Below are 5,682 nucleotides of genomic sequence, written 5' to 3'. Positions count from 1 at the left end.
AATTACACCAGACTTCTCACCAGAGACTATGAAAGATAGAAGATCCTGGGCAGATGTCATACAGACTCCAAGAGAACACAAATGCCATCCCAGGCTACTATACCCAGCAAAACTCTCAGTTACCATAGATGGAGAAAACAAGATATTCCATGACAAAACAAAATTTATACATCATCTTTCCACAAATCCAGCCCTACAAAGGATAATAGATGGAAAACACCAACATAAGGAACAAAACTACACTCTAGAAGAAGCAAGAAAGTAATCTTTTAACAAACCCACACAAACCTAATTCCATCTCTAACAACAAAAATAACAGGAAGTAACAATTACTTTTTCTTAATATCTTAATATGAAAATTAATATTACCAACATATCCTAATCGATTGGAATCAAAAATATGAGGAATTAGAAGTTTGTTGACTATCATCCAGTGGTCTCTCTAATTTGGTAATTGGAGAAATAGGTCCAATATTGTACAATATTGACATGACAGTGTCTTGCTGGGTTCCACAAAATGGTCTTGAAATCAGGCTTCTCCTATCTCAGCCTCTCTATTAGTAGGTTTGTTTATTTGATGTTTTTACACTATACTATGGTTTTCAGAACAGTTTACATATTTCAAAAGTTTATACAGCCAAAAGAAACATAGACAATTAACTTGGGAGGTGGGGGAACAACAAAGAGTGAGACTGAATGCTTTGCTTGATGTTTGTAACTATTCTATCAAGTTTGAAGAAGATGACTATATAAGTCACTCTTTCTCTGAGATGAATGCTTTTCAAAGTCACCACAGCCAATGAGCCAGATTCTTCCCCTCACCTAATGTCTGTGCCACCCTCCAAGCAGAACCATTGTTCATTGAATCAGTTGGTGAATTACTTCATGGATAGACCATCTTAATACACACACCATTTCTTTCTTTCTTTCTTTCTTTTTTTTTTCTTTTTTTTCTTTTTTTTTTGAGACAGGGTTTCTCTGTGTAGTCCTGGCTGTCCTGGAACTCACTCTGTAGACCAGGCTGGCCTCGAACTCAGAAATCCACCTGCCTCTGCCTCCCAAGTGCTGGGATTAAAGGTGTGCATGACCACCGTCCGGCACACACCATTTCTTAAATGAATGTAATCGGTTCTCTGTGGGCTGAGAATGATGACAATCACTCAAGTCAAATAGTTTTGACAATAGCAGGAAATCTGTATCCAAAAATCTTGCCTACAATTCATTTCTTGGTGCAGCAGAACTGTCAACTCTCAGCTTAGCTACAATGGAGGTGAAATCCTTTGGTGATGTAAGGGTCATTGAAGTACAGCCTTATTACAATGAACTCCAATGTCTAAAAATTGTTCTTATTTTGGGCTTATACCACAGTAAGAGCCAAGATTTTAAGTTCTACTAAAGCTGTCACTAAAACCAAAACAAGGAAACAAAAAGACTTTATCTATTTATGTTCATTTAAAAAATACTAGGAGTGATGTATTATTTTAAAATATACAGTTAATATGTTTGGAGTTATTTCAAATTTATATTGAGACAAATGTATGTATTTTCAGTATTGCTGTAGACAAACATCTACATAAGACTGTTCAATTGATTGTTGTTTTATATCAAACAATTTTCATAATACTCATTTTTATTGTTATAATAGTTTATAAATTTTAAAGAATATGACAAAAGAAAAAAAAGAAAAGAAAACATTGGCCATTTCCTCTGAATTAACTTCTGAAGTCAGTATTAGCGAGATGCCTTTGTAAGACCCACGATAAGCACTTTCCAGTTGGCTGATTTAGCACATCAAAAAATGTTATGGCTCAGCATTGTCTTCTTGGTGATGCCTTACATTCCTCTCATGCAGGATGTGGCTGCTAGAGCTCTGGATGTCACAACTTCACACTTGAGCCCTTTAGTGAGAAAAAATAAAAGGGAAACACATGCAAGTTATTTTCTTCCTTTGTACATATGTGTGTGCATGTGTGTGTTTGGGGGAAGAAAATTCCCTAGAACTGCCTCAGTAGAATTCTTCTAGGACCCAGTTGGTCAGCTCTGAGGTCACATCAATCTGTACAGAGAAGAACAGAGGAATGTCTAGCCTTTCTTCCAGGTAAACAACAGTGTCTGCATGTGGTACCCACTGACAACAGGAAGAGACACAACTGTCATGAGTAAGAAATCCTTACGATGAGAAGAAAACCCTACCTTGAAGAGGGGCCACCCATTCATATGCTTGGTGAAGCCAACAGGTAGAATGGCAAGCTGGTCAGCTGCTGAGAACTCATACAGCTTGATATTGGGTCTCCCTCCTAATCCTCCCAGCTACTGTGGAGTTCTGAGATGTGCATGCTAACAGAGCATTTTATTTAGAGATGCTAAAAAAGCCCAGATCTACACTTTCAGTGGGTCACACAGGAAGCTTCTCACAAAACAACTTACATACTCCCAAGCCCTGATCACACACAGCATACCAGTGAGCATTTGAGTAGTTTGAATTCAAGAAGTAATGTTCAAACATAGATCACCAGGCACATGAAGAAATCTTCCACTACAGGAAAAAGACACCCAAAAACCCATCTGCTACACTGGGAGCCACTACTGTAAGCAAGTATGTGTTGGAGAGATGGGAGAGAAAGAGACGCAGAGTGGTTTGTGCACTATGAAGAAAGGCAGAACTGGTTGGTGAAGAACAGTGTGATGTGAGGAACCTGCTCTGCCTCCTGAGGCCCTGGTGATGTTCCGGCTCATGATGCTGCTGAGGGTCATGACTGGGTAGGGTGGCTTTGAAGCAACAGGGCTCTGTGTTGATTTCTACTGTCCGTGTTACCACCTAAGTCTGAAAGGCTATGTGGACAATCCTAGTCTGGGCTGCCACCTGGAGCCATATTGATTTCCAAAGGTTGCTAGGACACTTCGGGGAGCTGTCCTTGCCCTCCCTGGCTATAGCATTTGGGAGAGCAGCTCCACACCTCACCTGGGCAGCATAGTAGGCCTGGCCCTGGTTGTGTGGGTGCAGGTGAGCCAGCCTGAAGATGTGAACATGGGACACCTGACCCCACATAAGGGTCTTGAGAGATGGCTCAGCAATGAAGAGCACTGGTCGCTCTTCCATTGGTCCTGAGTTCAATTCCCAGTAACCACATGGTAGCTCACAAGCAACTATAATGGGATCTGATGCCTGTTGTTCTGTGGGCGGGCCACTGCTGTGATCTGGAGCTCTCTTTCTCCCTGGTGCTGAGGCCTATGGCGGGGCGTGCATTAGTTAAAAAGGAGGCAATGTATAAATGAGATATTTTATTGTAGGAAGGAGAAAATAGGCCGGTCAAGTAGAGAGAAGGAAAGGAGAGGAGAAGAGGAGAGAGAGAAAGGAGAGGAAGAAAGCAAGAGAGCAAGAAGGCAAGAGAAGAGAACAAAGAGCAGGAAAGAGAGGAAGAATGCAAGAGAAGAACAAAGAGCAAGAGAGGAGGAAGAGTGCAAGAGAGCAAGAGAGGAATAAAAGAAGCAAGAGAGAGACAAAGAGCAAGAGAAGAGAGAAAGAATGAGAGAGAGAGGAGGGGGCAGACTACCCCTTATATTGTATGGGGCATGGCATGTCTGGCTGTGGTCAGATGACTGGGGATAGGGTCCAGCTAGAATGCTGGGAACTTGGCACATTGTCTGCTTTATAGAGCACACATCTCCTGCGGGGGCAGCTGTGAGAGGTTGTGACTGAAGCAGGAGCCAAAGACTCAGGAGTTATAGCCGAGCTCCTTCTGCCCCCTGCAAGCAGAAAACTGCCCACTGAGGTTCCAGGGCTCAAGGGCAAATACTCGACTGAGCCTAAGTTACCTGAACAGACCATTGTCCTACATTGCCCCACAGATGCCCTCTTCTGGTGGGCAGGCATACATGCACACAGACCAGTCATACATAAATCAGGCCTTGAATTCAATAGATCTGCTTCTTTCTGCCTCCTTAGTGCTGAGATTGAAGAAGTGTGTACTATCTCACACTATTTATAGTGTGGCTATAAAAGTTGCCTTTTAATCACACACACACACGCACACACACACACACACACACACAGAGAGAGAGAGAGAGAGAGAGAGAGAGAGGAACAGAGATATGTATCACATAGAAGTGCTTGCCAAAAATGTTTAGCATCATTAACCACTAGAGAAATACAAATTAAAACTACTTTGAGATTCCATCTCTCATTATTCCATCAATAGTCAGGATGGCTATTAACAAGAAAACAAATCCCAGGCTGGGAGTGACATATGCTTTTAATCCCAGCACCCAGGAGGCAGAGGCAGGCATATCTTTGAGTTCAAGACTAGGTATGCGTAGTGAGTTCTAGAACAGGCAGGGCTACAAAGTGAGACTAAGTTAGAAAGAAGGAAAAAGAGAGAGAGGGAGAGAGAGAGAGAGAGAGAGAGAGAGAGAGAGAGAGAGAGAGAGAGAGAGAGAGAGAGGGAGGGGGAGGGAGGGAGAGAGAGGAGAGATTTAAAAGGAAACAAATCACAACAAATGCTGGTGAGACATGGGGAAAGCAGGACCTTTACTGACTATTGGGGGAATGTCAGGAGCCATAATGGGACAAGCTAATAACTAGCAGGTGATCATCCTGAAATGGCCTGCTTCGGATTATTATATCATCTGCGACAGGTGCGCCCTTACTAGGCAAGGCTGTAAGGGACTAATTTTAGGAAAATTTCATGCTATTAATATGCTTTTCCTGTTATTATTATACATATATAACAATCACTGAGTAATAGCACACCCCTTTGGAGCAGATCTCTGCAGATCCATGAAGATGTACTGTCTAATAGTGATGCTATATAGATAAATAGATGACAATTAGATAAGACTATATGATAATCCTATAAGGATTCCTAAAATTATATCAGTGATTATTAAGGTCATTTATAGTGGGACTGCTATTAACGTCCTTTTCTGATAGTCAAAACTGCAAGTCTACCAAGTGTCACTAGTTAATTGCTCTTAGATAGTAACCGGATTGTCTCCTACTCAGAGTACATTCCAAGAGGTTGTAAAACAATTAACCAAAGGTCATAAAAAGGGGACTAACAATTTATTATAGGTGCTAGGACAGAAGATAAAATATTGACTGGATTTATCTATACAAAACTTCACTAGTAACTTAGTTATGGTTTTAAACCTTCAGTGACCCTATGGAGCTGAGACAGGTTATGGATGGTTAGATAGATAATTACTCCTAATGGATATGTATGTAAACATTCTCTGTTGTAAACTTCTATTTCAATCTATGATTTGACTTTCTGTGTGAACTTTTGATGAAGTTTTTAACATGTGATCATGTGTGCTGAAAAGATGTTTAAGGGCTGAAGACAAAGAGAAGAGTCAGAACTGAGGGACTGAGGTGAGAGGAACAGAAGTGAGAAGAAGTGAGCTGAGAGGGGAACTGAGCTGAGGAGACATTTTTAGACACAATACTTTTTAGATTAGAAGGAGAATGCATAGTGGAATAACTTAGAAACTATAGGTAACATAAAATACTAAGAGAGCAACGTGCAGAATGCAGAGGGAAAGGGGGAAAAAAGAAGATGCTGCATAGAGCAGAAGGAGCAGACAGGTTTCTCCTTACCATGGAGCAGAACAGGTTCCATGGTAAGGACAAGGCAGGCTTAGTCTTATTAAAATCAACAAAGCTTCTTTTTTTTTTTTTTTTTT

Source organism: Mastomys coucha, unplaced genomic scaffold, assembly GCF_008632895.1.
Source record: "Mastomys coucha isolate ucsf_1 unplaced genomic scaffold, UCSF_Mcou_1 pScaffold5, whole genome shotgun sequence".
Taxonomy (NCBI): Eukaryota; Metazoa; Chordata; class Mammalia; order Rodentia; family Muridae; genus Mastomys; species Mastomys coucha.
This window is presented reverse-complemented; position numbering follows the sequence as displayed.